Here is a 22,804-nt window from a genome sequence, read left to right as displayed (position 1 = left end):
TTGTAGAAATAATTATGTTTACATGTTATTTCTGTTTAACATGATAATTTGCGTCTGGAGATGAAGACAGACCTCCAGTAACCTCAAAAGACAAAATCTTTTGGTTTAACAGAAGGCTAGCCACATAGCTGGACTATTTTGTATCTTGACAGAAAACACATTTTAAATTAGAAGTCTACCTACATATAATGAGTAAAAATAATATTATTTAGCACATTTTTAGTAGATGTTTAATTGAACAATATCTAAATTTAGATACAATATTCTCTAAAAAGGAAGTAATCTTTGTATTTTTTTGTCCTCACAGTAAACAGTTGCCATAGACAATCACGCTATTCATTTATCCCTTTTGAATTATTTTTATTGTGCCTATTGTCTTGTCATCCATGATTTGTTTTTAGGAGACATTAATACTCATTAATACTACTGCTTGCTACTGCTGGCACAGACTACTACCAGTGTTGAAAATGGCAACTAATGGATTGACGTATCATCAAATTGTCAGTGATTAAACAGCAACAAAATTCAGATAAATATTTTTTCTGTAAACTATTTTCTCTGAAAGTTACCAGGTTCTGAACAAAGAAAGATCTTCAAGTGAATGAATGTAAAAATCTGAGGTTATCTCTATTTTGAGAGCTATTTCACCCATCTTTTGCATCTTTGAAATTAGCATTAGAAGATAGAAGAATGTACCAGTCAGGAATAACTGATGCACTACTAAAGCTTGTCTTTTCTTATACTTAAATTAGCCTTTTTTTTCCTATTTTTTCCCTGACTTCTTTCCCCCGTGTCCAAATATTGAGATTTCTCTTTGCCAATTACACATACAAGTATATTGCAAGGCTGTAGGAAGGATACAAATTCAAATGTCTTGCAGTAGTAGCAAAAGTACTATTGTCAATCACATTGTACACACTACATGGAAAACTCTTGGAACATGTTAATGAGAAAGAGACAGAGGTCATTGATCTAAATGGTAATCTAGGATGATGCATTTTGGCAAAAACTGGATGACATAGTTCAACAAATGCTTCAAACACTACATTAGGTATAGCTAGGTGCTTCTGCTATAGAAGTTGTTTTATAGTTATATCTTTTCCAGAGGGAGACAGAGTCAAGTCACATTCCTTTAATCTTAACTATGGTTACGTGAAAAACAGAAACGCTGCAGATATTTTGTTTTTGAAAATAAATATAGTTTGTTTGGTTTGTTGTTTTGTTGTTGGTTAGGCCTTTTTTCATTTTTGATCATTATGAAAAATATTACCAAAGCAGTGGGTAAAGCCACTCCATTCATAACACATTAGATTTCTCTTGTTGAGAGAGATAAAGGAAGTTTAGAACTGTCCTTTTTTCATTATACACATTAGTTTTAAAATTAGGTGATTATTAAGTTTCTTTTGCAAATAAAGGGATAATGGCTGCTTACAAGTTCCTAGCTGATCAGCTATCATAATTAAAACCTTGTAATTTTGGGGTGGTGGTGGGAGGGTTGATAATTCAAATATTTGTCTACCTAGAGCTCTGACAATAATAAAAAAATAAAATTAATAAAATTTCTGATAATTTTATAGTTTATATCTGATTATAATGTCTTGCTATTGTACCATAAATAGAAACAGTCAATCCCCTTCTGAAAACATTCACAGTATAAAAATTCCAACTGTACATTTCATGAACATTCAATTCCAACTTTACATTTCATTTACATTCATCTAATTTTGAGTAAGTAATTAACTGGAAGTTAATGCATGTGCTGTTAAGGAGGTGATGTATGTGTCAGTGTATAGGTGGCGGGGGAGGAAGGTCAAGAGGCTGGAATATGCAAAGCACCCCAAACATCCAGGCAATGACAGCTGACAAAACTTTCTGAATTTTAAGAAAAAAGAAAAAAAAAATCAAAGTTAAAAAGGTGTGAACTTTGCAGTACAGTTGTTAAGTATATATTTTAATTGTTTTGTGTTATTATATTTCTCAAAAAAATTCACAAATTATATTATTGTCTTCTTTTTTTGTCTATGACTTTATTAGAGAATTTCTACTCAAAGTTAGCCAAGACTTTTTCTTTTCAATTCTTTCTGTGAACTAGGATATCCTCAGACAGTGAAATAGTAATTCAAAGCAGAAAAAGTCACAAAAAACATTAATTTCTTAGAGCATGTCTGCATTTTCAGGATTTATGCCACCAGACAGCCCTGCTATGAGGACATCTGCAGAGACATAACAGTTTCAGCTGATGGTTCAGCAGCAGGGAACCTATATGTGCTGGGAAGGTGTTCAGGGATCTGGCTTCACAGCCTGATGGTGTGATAGCCCTTTGATTATACCTGGGTTGAACTGAGCATCCACATGGTCTACAGCCAGCTGGTGATGGGAAGGTCTGACTCTCAGACAGATCTATCAAAGGGAAATCTCAACACCAGGGAACCACAAATTTGAGGTTTTCATAATATTTTACTGGATATTTGGGGGAATCAGCCTGGGCTTATGATTCAGCAGTTCTGCCTGTCAGTCCCCAGTGACAAAATTGCATCTTCCATTTGTCTTTTTGAACTATCAAAGTGTATTGGGTTTGTGTGGCAAGGTTTTGGCAGCAGGGGTGCTACAGAGGTGGCTTCTGTGAGAAGCTGCTAGAAGCTTCCTCTGTGTCCAATTAGCTGGCTCCAAGATGGACCTGCCACTGGCCGAGGCTAAACCCATCAGCAACCATTGTAGCACCTCTGGGATAAAATATTTAAGAAGGGGAAAAAACCTGCATGGCAGCAACCAGGAGAGAGGAGTGAGAACAACTCTGCAGACACCAAGGTCAGTGAAGAAGGAGGCGGAGGAAGTGGTCCAGGCACTGGAGCAGAGATTCCCCTGCAGCCCATGGTGAAGACCATGATGAGGCAGGCTGTCCACCTGCAGTCCATGGAGATGAACAGTGGAGCAGATATCTATCTTCAGCCTGTGGAGGACCCCACTCAGGAACTGGTGGATGCCTGATGGAGGCTGTGACCCCATGGAGAGCCCACACTGGAGCAGGTTCCTGGCAGGCCCTGTGGAGAGAGGATCCCTCTTTGGAGTAGCTTTGCTGTCAGAATTTGTGATCCCATGGGGGACCCACACTGGAGCAGTCTGTTCCTGAAGGACTACACATCATGGAAGGACTCACATTGGAGAAGTTCATGGAGAGCTGCCTCCCATGGGAGGCACCCCACGCTGGAGCAGGGGAAGAGGGGTTGGTTTTTTTTGTGTGTATGGTTGGACTCGATGATCTCAAAGGTCCTTTCCAACCATGAAAATTCTATGATTCTATGATTATAAGAGTGTGAGGAGTCCTCCCCCTGGGGAGGAAGGAGTGTCAGAAATAACGTGTGATGAACTGATCACAACCCCCATTCCCCATCCCCCTGAGCTGCTTGGGGGAAGGAGGTGGAGAAAACTGGGAGTGAAGTTGAGCCTGGGAAGAAGGCCGTGGGGGGGGAAGGTGTTTTAAGATTTGGTTTAATTTCTTATTATTCTACTCTGATTGGATTGGTAATAAATTAAATTGTTTTCCCCAAGTCAGGTCTGGTTTGCCCATGATGAATGGTAATTGCTGAATGATCTCTCCCTGTCTTTATCTTGACTCACAAGCCTTTCATTATATTTTCTCCCCCCTGTCCAGCTGAGGAGGGGGAGCAATAGAGAAGCTTTTGTGGGCACCTGGTGTCCATGCAGGGTCAACCAACCACACAAGGTTTTTTTCTCTTAGTTTATTTTTTCTACTCATGATCGTGTAGGATGGGCTCAGTTGAGATCCAGTAGGATGGACTCATTCATAGTTGCCTGTGGTAACTCCTTAGTCAAACATAAAGGTACCCTCTTCATTAACATTTTATAGACATATAGGCAACAATATATACAAAAGGAGAACTAATCCACACTGGACTTCCCTGTCTTCCTAGCCTTTCCCCCTTTCATGTCACTTCAATGGTCCCTGAAAATAAGAGCAAGGAACCAAAACCTTGGCTTTATCCAAGTTACATAGAATGCAGTCATTGCAATTTTAATGTAAATGGTTTTAAAGTATGTCTTTGCACATTCCTGTTCATAGGTATCCCACTGGAACACATGGTGGTCAGTTCTAATTTATGTCAAGCTGTTTTGTTAACAGAGAGCTGAAAATAAAACCCAGCACTTATCACTAACAGAAACGGCTTTTCTTCACTCCTATTGAAAATATAAACTAAACTAAACTAAACTAAACTAAAATAAAATAAAATAAACTAAACTAAAATAAAATAAGATAAAATAAAATAATAAATAAAATAAAATAGTGATGTGAGAGTGTTTGTGGGAGGCCTATGCATTGGATATTTGTCTTTGACCTAGGATGATCTTCCTTAGCTACCCCAGGTCCATCTAAATATAAAATATGTTTGTTAGTCTTTAAAATATGTTTCTACTAAATCTGGCTACTAAAGACCTGTCTCGATCTGAGCAGATAGTATAATATCCTGTCCCCTACATATTAAATTGGACTCCTAGTTGTGTCAGAACAGAGAAAACATGATACCAGCAACTCACAGAGAGACTAGCTGATACAAAACTTTGTGTAAAGTAAGGGATTTTTTTTTTTTTAAGATTAAATTTGCTTTTACAAGATTTTAAAGTAGTTCAAATTACTTGAGTATCAGTGGACAAGTGAATGTATTAGTCACGTAGAGGGGATAATACCTACCCTGCCTTTATCACTTATCTTGTCTGCATTCTGCATCAAATTTAATGTTCAAAACTACCTTATCCTCATCTTTGTTATCAGCCTGTGTACAGTAGTTGTAGAAAAGTTCATCATTGCTCAGTATAATTTTTCACTGATTAAAATCACATTGGAACATTAAAGTCTTTCCTTAACCCTGAACAAAAATATCTTCAGTTCCTGAAAAGTCCTTGCACTATGTCAGGTGTTTTAAAAATAATAATTCATATTTATGTTCCTTTCAGGCAAAATTTCTTGAGAAATGACACGTACTATGGAACTGGAAACTTCATCTTCCTGTCAGAGCTGATGTGGTAAAGTCAACTGAACAAGATAATAACATATCTCTTGTAAAGGTGGAAGGTGAGTCAGTGCGCAGGGGAAGAAAGATGAAAGAAGCTTTCAATCTCAAATCATTTTGGAACAAGCAATGACGTGTTAGCCAGTCTTAGCTGGCTAACATGATGACTGCCAGGTCTAAGAATATTGGATATGTAGGTAAAGTTAAATAAGTGGGAACTGAAACACAGTAAAATCCCACCAAAGACATCAAAACCATGCCTCTTTAGTACTATAAGGAATATTTTAATTTTGAGAATGGTACGTGATTATTATTAAAACATATTATCCATGGGAAACACTTGCAAATAATTAAAAAAAAAAAAAAGAATTAGTAAGTGTGATTTTTTTTTTTTTTAATGGTAAATGGGGAAAAAAATCATTAAATACATTGTGGAGGGATTTAAAAATATCTTAAATAATTAAAACTCTCACTATAGGCATACTAAATGTTGTATATTTTTGGAAGTAAAGGTTTGTCTTGGGAAGCTAATATGTAAGTTTTGTAAGCTTTCTCAAAAAGTGATTTCCTTAATGTTTCCTGACTATTGTGTATAAAATGTAGGAAAAATTGCTGTGGTTAAAGTGGAACAGTATCGGAAACTGGATGATCTTGTGGTACTCTGCTGTGAATTTTCTTAAGCAATAATATACTTACTTTTGCCAGTCACCTCGTTACTCAAGGCTGTGAGTAGGTTGCTCTCTGAGAATTCAACCTAGAAGTCTAGGGTTGATCTTTAATTTCTTTTTCCTGTCTGTTAATCTCCACTAAACAGAATTCTCCCCGGAAGCTGAGGATCTACTCTACCAGGTAAACCCTTGAAGGCACTGCCTAGAGTTCATGAGCCTGCTCTTAATTTTCCCGTATGTGACCTTGAATTCATTCAAGCGAACCATTCATTCAGAATGACACCTTCAAGTTTTAAATCATCCAAAGATAACCCAACCCCATATAAATTCATATAAGCTATATGGATAATAAAAAGAGCTGTCTTTCAGTCAACGGGACAAGTATACCTTCGGGAAAACCAAATGAGCAAAATGAAAAATCAACTGGTTAACATTAGATGTCTATAAAATGTGTTTGTTGTTGTTAAAGAAAAAGCCTGTACAGTATTTATACACTGAGGAAGTATACAACAAATGCTCCCACTATTAATTGCTTCTTTCACAGTCATTGGAAAACCAGAATTTCCTATGTGTATGATTATTTTCTCTCTGCTCAGCAATTATGTCTTTTGCTATGATAGTGGCATCTAAGCCTCTCCTCAGTCAGTGTTGTTTTTATGTTTCTAAGTGTTTGGAAATTTTGGTGGTTTGCGTTGGTTTTTTTTCCTGTTTCTCTTCTAATCTATGGTAAAGGACATATCATTAGGTTTCAGTTATTTGTTTTCCTCCTTGTGAATCAGTTTTATAAAAGTGCTGTCCTTCCTGAGGCTGCATAGCTCCTCTCATGTCTTGTAATACAAAGTGAAAGCTGACAGTCATTTTCAAAGTAGCTCATGCAAACTCCTGGAAAAACAGCAACAAGGAGAAGGCTACACGAAATAGTATGGCAGCAACAAACTGTTCACAGTTATGCTTTGTCATAGAAGAGCCAATCAGGAAGAAGTAGGGATTGTTTTATGAAGCAAAATATATGATAAAAATGTGCAAATTGTGTACACTTTCTATATATCCTATGAACAGTCATGTTTTGGAAAGAAAGTGGGGAGCGCAAGCTTTAGATTTCATAAATCACTAAAATAAGTTGTATTGCCTTCCCATTTTTGGATCTGTATAGAGAAAATTATATTTGTATGGGTTTGGGGAAAACTAATGGTTTATCTTCTCTGCATGGAAAAAGGAAAGTATACTGCAAAGTTGAGGAAACACTGTTTTTTTCTTCTTTTATAAGTTCTCCCTGTCTCTTTGTATTGTGTTCTACAGAGTAAGAATTTTAGACATCTGTAGAAATCTGCAGGTGGTAAAGGTTCAAAGCGTTTCTGTGGGTACGTTACTCTCTATTCTTATTCAAATGCTAGAAAACAAATATGAAAGTTGACGTTTTTTCTCTGTCTTGTTTTTAGATGTCTAAAATGAAAGGGAAGAGAAGACGGCATGGGCGATTAGAAGAAATCAAAGGAAGTAATGTGGCTGTTAATGAATTTGATGATGGGAAATTCTAACTACACATAATGCCTTGATAGATAAACACCTTAAAAAGCAGTTCATTTTCTTATTTAAATGAAAACTTCTGGAAGCAGTTTTTATATCCTTCCCTATAATGCCTCTGTCTATCTCTACCTACATATTTTATATTTAATTCTTTGAATCTATTCCATGTCAAGTCTTATTTCATGTTCAAGACTTTCAAATATTCTATTGCCTCCTCTGGATTATTTGACTGTTCTCATCTTTAAACTCATCTGAAGAAATGACGTTCTGGAAATAGTTTAGGAAAATCTACAATTACAAAATTGCCAGTTCTTTCTTTCACACCTGGATAATTCGCATTAATTCTTGGACTTCTAAGTACTTAGAATCAAAGCAAAAAATAAGTCAGACCCCTTTTTCCATATTTCATAATCATTGTGCAATGCATAGTCCATAGTTCAGAAGGTATACAAACTATCTGAGCTTTTGTCATTAATCTAAATAAGAAAAAACTAAGAATAGTATGGCTTCCTCCTGAGACAACAAAAGGTAAAAAGTGATCATTCTGTTTAATAAGAAACCTTGAAAGTTGCTGTTATTCGAATACCGAGAAAAATTCAAAGTTAAATCTAATGAGTAAAGAAATGCGTATTGCACTAGAGAAATCCACCAAGTTTCAATGTTCAAAGGGCTCTGAGATGTGAAAGACACCATTTTCCTTTCTCTACCTAACACTGAAGAGAAGCTTGAATTTCTTTCTACCACATATCCTCTAGGGATCCTAATCACTAAGGAAAAGAGTGTTATTGTAAGGGCAGGGTTTTTCTATCTCGGTTTGACCGGATAGCTTGCATATAAGGGATAAATTTTGGTGTTAGTAGCTTTGCATTTTTAAGAAAATGGTCTGTTCAAAACCCCTGAGAACTCTGGTTTCTAGCACAGCACTTTGTTTATTTTAGTTTATTTTGAAATGTACTGGTGTAGTGGACCTATTTAATAATGGTAATTACACAATTCAATGTTTGAATTAAAAATACATGCCCAATTCAATGTTACTGTTCTTTTCCAGGTTTTTATTTCCTCCTGCAAGGGAGGGCATGGATGGTCATTTAGATGATATGGTTTTTCTCCTCTCTTGGATCAGTGACTTAACCATAGGATTTCATTTTAAGGAGGACTTGCAGGTCTACTACTGCCAACAATAAGATGACCTGGTAATATTCAGAGTTCAAAGTTTAATTGCAATAGATCAATCATTGCAAAGTTCAAAGAGCATTATTAAGCAAGCTGCATATTCTAGGTCTTGAGGCAATATAGAATTAATTGTCAGAAAACAGTGGAAAAGGAAAGCACTTTAATCTTCTTGTCCTCAGTGTGACATATGTCAAGTTTCCAAATATGCAACATGATATCATAGCTGCAGGAAGAGAGTCCTATTTAGCCAAGGAGAAGGTACAAAGTGACCTAGTGGAACTTTTGGGGTTTTATTTTGAAGTTACTAAAGCCAGTAATATTTAAAGGTGCACTAGCCAAATTCTGTTCCAAACTTTGGCCTAAAACTCTGAAGATATTTACTGATACTGATTATTTCATTTTTCTCATGATGAGATAATTGAGTATTTCAGAATATTAGTTCTCTTTGAATGTTCATAACAATGAATTAAGGTTAAAATGATCTCAATATTAGAAAAGAAATTAATTGCTTATAATGAATCACATCTCCCACACCTGTGAATCTTCTGATGTGTGTCTAAGCAAACCTTTTAACTGAGTGTGCTGTACATACTCAGTCAAATGCTTTACATTTAAATGTACATGCATTAAACAAAGCTAGCCTCAATTAGTAAAACAGAAGAAAGCTTAAAAAGCCTTGACTTCGGGAATATAGTCACTTTTCTTTGGAGTCTTGATAGGAGAAAAATATGAGAAAGAATGTGATATTTTAATCAAAGTTTCCTTTGTTTACTTTTTGCTTTATTTTGTTTTCCTCATAACACCTGGGATTATCCATTGTGCATTGAACAAACGTTATGGCTTTCTAAGGTAAAATCTTGTGAATGACGTTCCCACAAAATGAAAATGAGCCAGAAATGTCAGATTCTTGGGTTAAAAAAAAAAAAAAAAAAAAAAGAAAAAAGTTATACACAGTTGTTCATACATCTTATGCAATTATATACAGAAATATGAATAATTTTCCAGTCTACTAACAAAGTTTTAGCTGCTCTAATATGTTGACTTCTGGCTATCACTTTTAAATAGTGATGGAGAAGGTCCAGGAGAAAGTAATATGAATGATCAGTGACGTAGAACAACTCATATCTGAGGTACACTTGAAAAAATAGAGTCCTTAAAGGAAATGATTTTAAAGGAAAGGTAACTAAAGCTATGATTTAATCATCACTGAAATTCAGTTGAGAGCCTGCATGAATATTCTAACATATTTTGCACAAACATATTGGTCACTCTAATATGTACTAAACCCAAAACATAGTGGATCGTAGCTGGGCAGGCAAAAAGTAAACCAAAACCCTAGTCTTAATACTGAACTTGCTACTTCATGTTCATGGGCATAAAATTCAGTGGTCTTTTGCAAATTTTTGATTCTTAACTGAGAACCTATATAATCACTGTTTGAATGCTTTTAGTCATAGAATAGCATGTCTCTAATATCTCACAACAAAGTTAGACCAGACTGGTGTAAAACGTCTGTAGATTTGGTTCAATCTAGCCTGCTTGTCTTCACACTAAAATGGATTTACATCATCAGTTACATTTGAGAAACAGTTTAAGAAGCAAATATGTCAAGTGGTTGATGACTTCCTCTCAATGAAATAGGGCATCTGACTTCATATGTATTTTTAGTTCCCTGATAATGGTTTAAATGAAATGGTTCAAACTGGTTTGTTTGGCTTTTCTTGAAGGCCAACTAGAATCGCTTTGAGGAGAATACCTGTTCTCAGCCTCTCAGGAGGTTATATAAAACCACTAGTAAGTATTGTCTCCTTAAACTATTCTTAAGAGGAATTCACTTAAGTCTTCTGGGTTACGAAGAAGGGTGAACTCAAAGGTGAGAAGTTTATATACAGCATTGGAACACAGAAGAAACGTTCCTAAGAGCTACAGTAAGAATGGACAAACCACAATACCCAGTGTGGGAATGACAAGGGTGTTTTAGTTGCAATGCTTAATTTTAGGATCAAGAGTTTAACAGGGCTCTTATATGGCTTGAAAGGAAATTCAATAAAACCCTCCAAGTATGTAGAAGGTTTCAGCAATAAATAAATATATATAAGATTTTATATTTTTTTTCCTACATATAGGTCAAGAAACAATGGGCATTTGTTTCAGCAAGAGAGAAACATGCTTCCTGACTTTTCAGTTGGAAGATCTTTGTCTCTGTGAGGATGCTTCAAAACTATACAACATGAAAATGGGTAAAGCATTCAAAGGTTCTGTCTGTACAAAGTCTATGGAACACACAGCATGTTGCGTAGTGATATGTAACTTGATTCTGAGAAGATCTCACAGGTCATGTGTAGTGTTGTAAATGCTGGAGGGAATTCCTATTCCTTGTAGCAAAGACAATGACATACCCATTGTCAAGGCTGTCCCTGCTTGATAGTGCATTGGAGATACAACATTGGTAGTACATTGGAGATACATTGGAGGCCACAGAAATGAAGCTGGTTTGCATGTAATATAAGCTAGATTATTGTTATGGAAGTTGTTCTCAGGAGTAGCTTCTTGTGTCACTGTAGATGTAGTTAGTCCTGTCCAAAGCATTGTGCAACACTTAAGCAGCTATTTATCAGAGAAACTTTGAACAATTATTGATCATGAATAAGCCACTGGAGACACAAAAGGCTGTAAAAGACATTTGCACAAGGTCTGTATTACCATTTAAACAGTAAATACACATTTTCCACAGCAGATTGCACTTGAATTAGTAAAAATCTTGTCAGGAATCAGTAACGGGAGTCATCTAAACAGGAGTCAGTAGTCATTTTTTCTCTGGAAATATGGCTTCAGTTATTTATACTATACATTTCGTCCATATAGTGTGAAGCTACAGTTTAAATTGACTTCCCACAACATCACAAATTAAAACAAATAAATAAACAACCTTAGAGTGAGAGAAATATACTTGCATTACTCTCTGTATTGACTTTATAATACCAAATGGAATTTAAACTATGATAATTTTAATTAACTTTTAATTTTATTTTAAGAGCCCAAAAAGAGCTTGGGAAAATATTCTTTTGTCAGTATTTTTTAAGCCTAAACTATGCATTCATTTCTGAGAAATAATGTACTTAAGTAAGAAATCTGTTTCAGCTGAGTACTCTTTTAAACTTGTTTAGCCAGAACATGTTTGCAATAAAATTAGAACCCCTCTTCTTCTCAACAATTAGATTTGCAATGGTAAAGTTAATGTAAACCTAACTCTAAACTAATGATGTGTCTGTAGAAAGTATTTTAAATGGCATTATACACTGTGTCTGTTGTTTGAAAGTGAATGTGAATTATGGCTCATTTCTGCAGCATAGAAGCTTGTAAAAAAGCACAAGAAGACCCAAATTCAAACCTGTTTTTGTTTTTTGACTCTGATCTAATCATTAATTAGGGTAGTTTGAAGTTTCAGTAGGGTACACAGAGACCATTTTAGAGGGTGTTTTAAATGCAGTAATTAAATTGTAGGAGCAATATTCTCAAAAAAATAAAAATCTTAATGGAAAAAAAATCTTGTTATACCTATTTGGCCAACTGCCTTCTTGTTTTACCTCCCATTTTCACAGCTCTGACATGTAGCAGTGCATATTTTAACATAAAATAGCAAGTCTGAAACTCTGACATGCTGTATATTTATTCTTGTGTGAAGTAAAACTCTTTTTTTTTTTAAATAGTACAGATGATTATATCTATTTTTTTTCATATGAAGTGTTTCTTTTAAAGTGTAAGGTTTATTTTCACACTTCTGATTGCCAGAGAAGCAGGAAACAGGGCGCTGTACATCAGACATTTAAATCCAGACATTATGCAATCATGATAACAAGGATTAATAAAGATTAATTTAGCTCCCACTTAAAAGCCATGGTATTTCAGAAGTACAACTGCCTAGATTGTAAAAGGGGAATAATTATAATTTCCTTTTGAAATGTGTCTCTTTGTTTGATCATAGAGGGTTGTCCATAATTTGAAGATTATTTGTGCCAAACTCTTCTCTGACAACTTATTCTTTAAGACGTGGTTGTTCAAATCAAATGACAGTTTAAGAAAAACAACAAATATCCTGAATAGTTTATCACTGTTTCTTAGATGCATGGAGCAGATTTTATTTAATTGCAATGCAAAAAAATTCATTTTCTTCATTGCTCATAGTTCTAAATGATACAGACATAATTTCCAAGGTTCAGTCCTTTTGAAGAAGATAGCTATTGATGAATGTAATAATTGTATTCTATTAAAATCACTTTGGAAAATAGGATTTCTGTATAGCTGGATACTCTGTGAGAATGTAACAAGTGGCTACAGAAATAAAATGTCATGAGACCTATGTATGCCTGGAAACAGGAACACAAACTTTCAACTTAAAGTCTTCTGCATTATATCTTTCAACATCATTCCTTTGGATTAAATGTTGTTACATGTCCTCCATTTAAAAAATATTGTTGTAGTATGTGTCATTTACCCTCTCCTCACAAGGACAGTAATAATACTTTTCTTTTTATTTAAACTGGTTATGCAGAGATGGTCATGTTTCTTTTAAGAACAAGAATGAACAAGTAATCCCACCAACTGTTGGGATTTGAGGCTGGCAATGTAAACAGATGATAAGCAGTTGAAAAATGTGTTTCCTTCAAACAGTACAGCTGGATCTAGAATACATCACTTTATGTGGGGCTGTAAAATATTCTGAGATTTTTTTTTCTTACAAGTTAGGAACTTGGAGTTGGGACTCCTGATCTGTCAAGGCCATAGAATATGCTAGTGTGGATTCAGGGGAATACTGACCTATTAAGTAAATATTTGGCTATTTGCTCATACAAAACAGACTTCTCAAAAGGTCGATAAAAGCCTAGAGTGCTCACCCTGGCCTTACCCTCATTTTTAAGAAAAAACAAAGAAACATAAAATTACCACCAGATTCTGTGTTGACTCTACAGAAACTCACTAACTGAGTTGCCATGAATTGCCAATAGCTTTAATTTTGTAATCAACCCTGTGATCAGGACCGTATCACAAGTTTGGAAAACAGGTAAAAAAGGAGAAAAACCTCCTCTAACAGTAAGAAAGGGCCTGTGATAAACCAAAGTGATGTCTTTTGGCTTATGCAACCACCTAGCACCTACAAAAGGCCACTGCAGAAGTCTGAGGCACAGCATGCTTCTCAACTTGTTTTTGTCTCTTGATAATCGGATGGTCCAACTAAAATCTGTGAATAAAAACCTGATACTTTTACAAATTATTTGTAATCGACTCACAGGTCTCAACCTGAAACTGACTCGTAGTTGTTTCCCAAATGAGAGTCAGGAATTCTGACTAGAAAACAAAATGAAACTGAGAAAGTGCACAAGTTTTTCTCTTCAGAGACACAGAGATGTGAAATGCTTTCTATGAATCTACTCCTACAACAAGAGGTTTATTTTTAAATTTGCCTAAACTGTAAAATGAATGGCATTTCGGGTTGTCTGGCTCCATCCCAGTAGACAGCAAAACACATTAAGCATTTCACAATGAACTCCTGTCCCCACATTCCTTGGCCTGCCTCAAAAATGTTTTTGAAAAGAGTAAAGGGATGTACAGGTAGGCAATATTGAAAGAAATCAAACAATGGAGTAGAAAATCCTAAAGTGGTTTGGCTAAGTACGTAACAGGACAGAAATATAATCAAATAGGACCCACACTAACAACTTGCTCTCCTTGCACAATATATTTTTCCCAAAAATAAAGGTGCAGCCTTCATGTAGATGGAGCCCATTTCACTGGTAAATAACATATGTGATCATGAAGCAACTGCAACAGCCTGACAAAGGATGCCAGACCACTGCTGGTCCAAGTCCTGGGCACCTGAGCGTGAGACAACAACACTGGGAGACAGCTTTTGGGGATAACGGTTTGTGAAAAGAGACTCTGGACTCTTCTGCTGTTGATCTAATCCAAGGAACTGGGAAAGGATTCATTGTCTGACCTTGAACTGATTTGCACTGTGTAACATTAAATTCTGCAAAGGACAGTTACAACTAGCTTAGCTCAGAGATACCGAAAACATTGATTTCCTAAAATTTCTGCTGTTTAAAAGGAAATAGAGTTACGTATTTTATTAGTATGTTAGTAGGATGTCATCAGCAAGAAGATAGCCTCTGTTGTCTTTTTTTCCTATCTAAATAGTCACATAAGACCATGCTATTTTTAAGTGTTTGAAATAAAAAGGAAAATAATACCATGAACAGGGAAGCAAAAAGAACAAAGAAGGAAAAAAAAAAGTCAGGAACAGCAAACCAAGGTATCATTAAATAAATTAAAAAACAAAACAAAACCCTACTCCACAAAAGAAAAATGTGTATCAATGGCAGCAAGAGAGTTAGAGCCAGGAGCAAAACTGAAACACAGGCAGAAGACGAAAGACCAGAAATTCACATCCACATAAGGAGGAGTCAAATCTGCATTACTAAAACCTGCATGTTAGGAAAAATTCGCAGTCTGACCCTAGAGCTGATTCAGGAAATTGAACTTTCTGCTGTCTGCCAGCAACAAGGTGATGAATCTTGCTAAGGTACACCTAAGGTTGAAATGGATATAACAGTGGGGAAAATGCTACTGAACCACATTGTCGGTGGGATAACTGGCACTGTAAGAGGAAAAGTGTGAGTATACCCAGCTGTAGAAATGGAAGTTCAGGAGACTTCCTAAGGACATAGAAATAAAGAGATTTTAAAGTTTAGAAGCCAGCTCATATTAGACCTATGAGAACAGTTTAGAGATATTTGATCATTGGGATGCAAGAATTAAAAACCAAACAATCAAACAAACAAACAAAAAATCTTTTCAGAGTGGGCTCAATCTGTGTTCTTGGTAAATCACTTCCTGGAATGAAGGCTGATATGAAAAGCCTGACACTATGGCATGGCAGGAAGCAGGGGAGACAGGCACTGATGAAGTATTTTGAGGATTCTGAGTTGCCCATAAAGGGTGGATTTTGCTAATGCTCTGGATTATATCAGTTAACAAAATGTGTTGAAATTTAAAAGTCCACATTGCAAGGACTACTAACAAGAATTTTTGTTATAAGCGTAGGAAGAAGAAATTATATATGGTAGTTATCACAGGGCAACTATGATATGCAGCTGAAAATGAATGTGATTCCAAAATATATGATCTGAGTGGGATTTAGTAACAATAAGAATTATAAGACATATTAAGACCCTGAGACTCTAAGACACAGAGTCTTGAGGAAGAACTGCCCCCATCTTTTTCCTGAAATGAGTAAACTAAAATATTTCCTATTTCTGAAGTTAATTTGTATGAAAACAAAAATCTAATCTAAGATAAACAGTAGTTATGACAAGCTTAATATGAGACCTGAAAATCTGCATCTGTGTGTGGCCCCTGCTGAGAACCTTCTCTCACTCCATCTTTCCTGTTGGACAATTTTCAGTGATTTCCTGGATTAGAATCCAGACAATATACATATGGAATTTTCTTATTCCTCTCTCATATATTTTACCTTTACCTTCAATATTCTCTCGAAAGAATTATCAGATTTAAAAATCTGAAATAATTATAACAGAGGGAAATGTATGTATCTATGTAAATCATCTCTGTGATGGCAAAGGATTGAACTCATCGATCCACTGAGCTCCTCCCAGTTTCTCTGTTCTAGACTAAATCTAGTGCTAAACAGGTTAGCAGATAACACAGCAAACTAGAGTTTAATCTTTTCTTAAAATCCAGTGAATTCAATGGACGACATTCACCTGAGACCGTAGGCAAAAACTCTCACGCTTAGCTGGTGCTGAGTAGCAGAGTGAGACAGACTCTAAATTAGTGCTGATACTCCCTCTACTGTAATATGCCTTAAGGAGAGTTGTTCTCAACAGAAATGGTGTATGGACGAGCCAGAAACCAGCTGAAGTTAGCTGATCTAGAGTCTGATATGTGGCTAGATTCTGGGTGAGGAAGAAAGATCCTAAACTTCATTTTGTATGTAGGTAATGTTGGTGGGTATAGATGTGATTAAGTCAATCAGGAGTCTTGTATGGCTGTGACATCCTACGGAATTCCCTCTACTCCACTCTGGTGAGAGCCCACCTGGAGTAATGCATCCAGCTCTAGGGCCCTCAGCACAGGAAACACATGGGCCTGTTGGAGCAGGTCCAGTGGAGGGCTGCAAAAATGATCAGAGGGATGGAACACCTCTCCTACGAAGAAAGGCTGAGAGAATTGGGGTTATTCAGAGTGGAGAAGAGAAGGCTCTGAGAGACCTTATTGTGGCCTTTCAATACTTCAAGGGGGCTCGTAAGAAAGATGGGGACAATTTTTTTAGTAGGGCCTGTTGTGATAGGACAAGGGGCAATGGTTTTAAACTAAAGGAGGATAGATTCAGACTGGATAGAAGGAAGAAATTTTTTACAATGAGGGTGGCTGAACACTAGAACAGATTGCCTAAAGAGGTGGTAGATGACCCATCCCTGGAAACGTTCAAGGTCAGGTTGGACAGGGGTATGAGCAACCTGATGTAGTTGAAGACGACCCTGGTCATTATTGCGGGGTTGAACTAGATAACCTTTAAAGGTCCCTTCCAGCCCAAACTATGCTATGGTTCTATGGTAATACCATATAGTACTCATGTATTGTCTTTGTTTCACAGTTTGTCTACAGTTCTGTCTAAGTACCCGGTTGTTCGCTTGCTAATCATTAGATATTACTATTCCAGTTTTAGAGAAAAACTTCATTGTTTTTTATAGTAAATGGCAAGTACTGGGAACGTGTGAAGTTCAAGACAGAAAAGCAAAGAAAAAATATTCTGAGTCTGATTTAGTAAAAATAGTTTGGGATTATTTCTGTTCCTATTATGTAAACATTCTTTTTCCGTCTTTGTAGTCTGAAAACCTGGTTCATTTAACTGAATTCAAAAAATTTGAATATTTAATTTTTCTGTTTAATTTGTACAGTAATATGACATTACATGAACTTGCATGCATATATGTATAGTGTTTATATAAACACATATATATACACACACACACAAACATATATACACACACAGAGATAAATCTAATACTTCATTTAAGAGAAGTATGTTCTATTCTCTGGTCCTTTTCCTGTCTGACTGTCAGCTATTGCTCCAGAATGGCATAGGTGTCCTGTAGTTCCTGTGTCCTATCTGCCAGCCCCATGTGAATGCTCCAGAGGGACATGTTAAATGCCAGTAGGTATGTATGGCCAGTCACATTAAGTGCACTGTTACTGTCTTCAGTTAACCAAACTTTTTTTTTTTTCCTGTGATGTCACCTCTGGCCTCACTTCTATTTATCAGAAAGCAGCTTTTCAAAACTAGATGGATTTTTATTGTTGCTGGTTTTTGTTATTTATATATTTTGCTTCCAGGGTCAATGTATTTTTAATTCCTAAGTATTTGGTATATTTAGTTCTATATTTGAGTATGCATACAAGTCCATTTCTGTGGACCAATGACAGCTAATGCCATTGTGAATGTTAATCCCTTTCCCCATGCTTGTGATAGTCTGATAGCAGAGACCATGGCTGATAATGGTTTATATATCTTGACTTTGTCTGTGGCATAAGCAACTTAAAGGAGTATACTCAAAGTTGTGTCTCTTGACGAGCCAATTAGCAGACAGATAAAAGACCTGGAGTGCTACAGAGTCAATGTTTTCACTATTGATACTTGTTCCCCTAGGTTTTACTTCAATGTGATGTTATGAAGAGACCATTTTTAAAATCCCCCTTACAGTGGAAGATGGATACTTAAATTCTCTTGCTTTTCACTAAAATTGTGAACTTCTGCACATGTCACCAGGAATCTGGGTATTATGATTACCTAATTCTAAAATTTACTGTAGCTAATGAAAAAAGTTCTACTGAATTCCTGGAGACAAAGTTTGTATGGCCAAAGGACAGAAAAGACAGGCTTTCATTGCGTCTTTTCTCTCATAGATTTAGAGACTTCTGCCTACAACAGACAGATTTATTAATCAAAACTACCTGTCTACAATTCAGAATGGACCCTACGATATGTTCTAGCCTTATGGTTTGAAATTGCATACTTTTTAAAAGAAAAACAAACCACCCTTCTCCTCACTTTTAATAAATGTTTCAAACAATGAGAATTCCACATTTTGTCAAGTCATAACATTGTCTATAATGTAACCAACTTTATGGTGCTTCTGTGACTGGTTACCTGGCCTTGACATGAGAGAATGGGGACCCACGGATACAGTGACAATTTGGGAAGTTCAGCACAGGCAGAACATCCAGCTAGAAGATCCTTTAAGCTCCTGCATGCAACAGCTATTTTGTTTGATTTCTCATACTTACATACATCCGTATGGTCTGCTGTATTTGACAGCCTGTCCTGAATTCACAGACTTTGGGAAGTAACTGTGAATAGGTTTTTAGGACCAGGGAGTGATGAGTATTTTCAGTTGGGCTCATCCATCGGAAAGAAAAATTACTCTAGATGAAGAGCTCTACACCATTTACAAGTAATACACTTTTTAAGTCACTCACATTTTAACTTTACACTCATCATAACTAAGAATTAGTTACGATGATCATAATCAAGATTGCAATTACCCAGGATGTAAAAAAGCTTGGCTAAGTGGGCTGTTTAATAGTCATTGTGTTAACTACAATAAAAATTGGCATGTTCATATTTAACGACAAAGTTTTGGAGATACCTCTGATAATGAAGGTAGTTCAGTAATCATTAGTTAGGAAGTGACTGCTGGGTGACGTATTATTTTCAGAGTAATCACCTTCCAGAAATTAGGCTTCTCTTATTATTATTTTTATAGCACTCTAAAGGTGGTCGGTGCTTTGCAGTTAACTATGAAAACAAGCTCACTGTGCAGAAGATTTGGCAATTAGGCAGATAAAATTAAGACAAAGGAAGAAGAATAGAATGTGGCTGAAAACAATTGAGCATATATGTGCAATTAGAGATATATATAAGCACAGACACCTACAAAGTGTTTTATTGCATCTTATCAAGATTACTTTCAGTATCTGTCCCTCCATATGCTGGGTGTCATTTCCTCTAATCTGTGTATTTATTTCATGCTCTTAGTTTTTTTTAAGAATTCAGTTTTCTAGGGCTTTAAAATAAAATAAAATTTAAACAAAAACAAATGTGACTTCATTTTTATTGAAGAGGAAGGTCAAAGAAATCTCATCCTTTTATTATTGACTGATAAAAGAATTGAATGTCCTAGAAAATTTTTTGTCATTCATAGACATAACTTAAATGTAGCTAGAACAAACATCTACGTATTTCAGAAGGAAAAATAAAGGAAAAAATAATCAAACTTCATATGTATTCCCTACTGTGTGAGGAAAATGTGTTTTTATCTTCAGGATATTAAGGACAAAAGCTCTTCGGTGGTAATGTCTTAGTTATCAGAGGGCATAGTCAATTATTTTTCTTCAGTAAACCTGTACTATCAGGTATAAAAGGGTGTGAACCAAACCACTAGATTTAATACCCTGAACTCTGGGGTGTACAAAATCTTATTTTTGCAGCTTGATTGAACTACTATAACTAATGTGACAAAGATACATGCAGAGTTTCTTAGGTTTTGGAATGCATTTTTTTGCCTTTTTCCTTTTCGTTCTGATTTTCTGAAGGCCATTCTCTTTTGATCTGTGATGTATTTGCTCAGGTGTTTCCCATTTTTATGGCAGTGTCAATTAACTCCCTTAAATTTGCCCCTGTTGCTCTCAAAATGTCTTGATGTTCCCTTTGAAGCCTCCCTCTCCATTATCCACCATTTTCAGCATCAGAGACTGACCTCAGTAGAGGAAACTTTACTGCCGGTAAGCCTTGCCTTGCTTATAGATGTGTGTTTAGATGAAAGAAATGAAATTATGAAATGAACCTCGAAAGCAGCACTAGCACAGTCTAAGTACTCTAGACAAGAGGTAGAAATAACTCAGATCCAGACTTACTCTCCCAGCACTCAGAGGTGTTTGGGTGTGGGGTTCAGCCTCCAGTGTAGTAATTAAACATAGTGTTAAGAACATTTAACATTACTTTCCTTGTATGTTTTTGAGTGAAGAAAGGGGGGGAAAAAGTAAAAAAAAGACTGAATATTTTAAAGTCTTAAAAATTCTCTATTCAATCTGCGTAAAATAAAATCGTAGCAAAAAAGGCAGTCATCTTAAACAAAAGTTTCTATTGAGAAATTAAGAGAAATATGACTCATTTAGGATTGGCTTGATTATTTTTTTAACCAACTCATAGCAGCTTGGAGTTGGAAAACTGGCATAAAATTGAGTGCAATTTATCTGGTCTGACTTACTTCTCTTGAAATGATGATTGTCTCATTATCTAGTAAGTTTTACAGATTTCCTTTCTGCCACCATTTCTCTAACATGACTTTTTCTTTTCTGAAAGATCCTGACAGTGAACTAGAAACAAACATTGGGTTATAGATGATTGATTATGGGATATTGTTCATACAAAACATGACATTTAAATGAGAACGTCACCTCATTTCTAACAAAAAAAAAATTCCTTTCCTGACCTACTTCACATTATGAAGCTGAAAGAGATATTTAGATTGCATGGACTACTGTTATACTTCTTAAGATATAAAGGGTATGATGTCTTATTAAAACTCTCTATGGCACACAGCTGTACAGTAAAACATGGCACACATAAAGTGGCACACTTAAGATTTTATTACTGGGGGGAATAGAAGTCATGCTGTTAAAGAGGGAAATTCAGAACAAAGTTCCTCTGTTTGGTTTTTATTGGTCTCTAACAGACCTGTTGCATGATCTTAACTGAATCACTCCTGGTAAAAAATAAGTAAATCCAGTAGCTTCTCACTACTATGAGGTTTGATTCCTGTCACCCCCCTGCTCCTTGCTTCAAACCACAAGTTATTGCCACATACCTTGCACCAGCTCTTGCACTTTTCAGAGCCTGCTGTCAGCTGATTCAACTTCTTAGCCTTGGAGAACACTTGCTACAAAGTCAACCTGAGTGATTGATTGTAGTACAGGCTTGCAGAAGGCACTGGTGGAAGCATAAAGGAATGCAGTGGAATTGCAAATCAAGGAATAAGGTCAGAAGAAAGGAGCAAAAAAGAAGCAGGAACCTTCCTCTTTTGTTAGCTTTTAGCAGTTAAGGGTTTGCCGTCACTATGTAGCTTCACTCTTAGAGTAGATTTTTGGAGCTGTTTATCTACCACTGACTTTGAGATGGAGTATCTACAGCGCTAAAGGGATGACAAATAAAATGTTTCAAGATTAATGAAATAAGATTGATGTGGAGATGAACAGATTAGGAACTAGAAGAAATTTGTCATAAAGCTGTTGCATAAAATATTGGAGTGTGATTCCTGTTTCCAGAATTGTTTCTGATTCTTCACCCGGCAACTAAGTTTAGTACAGAGCTTGACCAAGGAGTATTTGGTAAATTCTGTAAGGGAGATCATGGAATTATGAAAAGCAACCCCATCTAATAGGGATTAAACCCTGCATGTATACAGAGCAGCTGGCATTGGAGTCATTAATGGATTTTTGAATTGTCGTTGTATGCTCCTAGTTCTTCCCCACTCTCATTACAAAATACTTACATGCATTCTCTGTATTTATTCTTACTATTTACATTCATTCTTACAGATTAAATGTATCTGTATTGAAAAATCTGTATCTGTATTTATCTATATGTAAAAATATTTTATCTTTTTAAATTTTTTAAGAAACTTCAACCACCGCTACAAGTGAATCACCTAAGTATGCCAGAAAACAGGTGTGAATATATATAATTTATCTTCTTGAAATACAAGGTAGAAACTCTGGGGTTGCTTGGCCATTTGTTTACTTTAATATGTCTAAGTATAGCATATCAGTAGACTGTGTCTGACAGTTTATGTAATTTATCTCAGTTTCATGTTTCATTTCATATAATGAGTAAAGATTTTTGCTTTATTTTTAGAGAATAAACTCTTATGATTGCTTTGATGCTTGGGTTTTCTTTCCTCCTTCTCTTTCCCTCATATTAAATCTCTAGTATGATTTGGCCTTCCCTTCCCTTTCCCTTCCCTTCCCACAATTAGGCAAAAGTAGAAATATTTTTGGGGTTTTTTTTAACGTAGTATGATGCTGTCTCTAATTTTAAATATTCTATTAGATGGTGTCGTAAAAGCGAGAAGAAGGATGTGGGTAATGAACAACTAAAACAAGTAATTTTATAGATTTAAATATCAATACATCTCTGTTCATAAGACAATATAGCAATTACAAATCTTACATCATCATGTTCTGTCATCTATATCTAGGCTGACTGAGATCAATGTTATATGTGATGTCCTCAGGTATGTGCTGCTACTGTTCATCTTAGTTTTTCTTTCA

This window comes from Larus michahellis, chromosome 1 (genome assembly GCF_964199755.1).
Source record: "Larus michahellis chromosome 1, bLarMic1.1, whole genome shotgun sequence".
Lineage (NCBI taxonomy): Eukaryota > Metazoa > Chordata > Aves > Charadriiformes > Laridae > Larus > Larus michahellis.
This window is presented reverse-complemented; position numbering follows the sequence as displayed.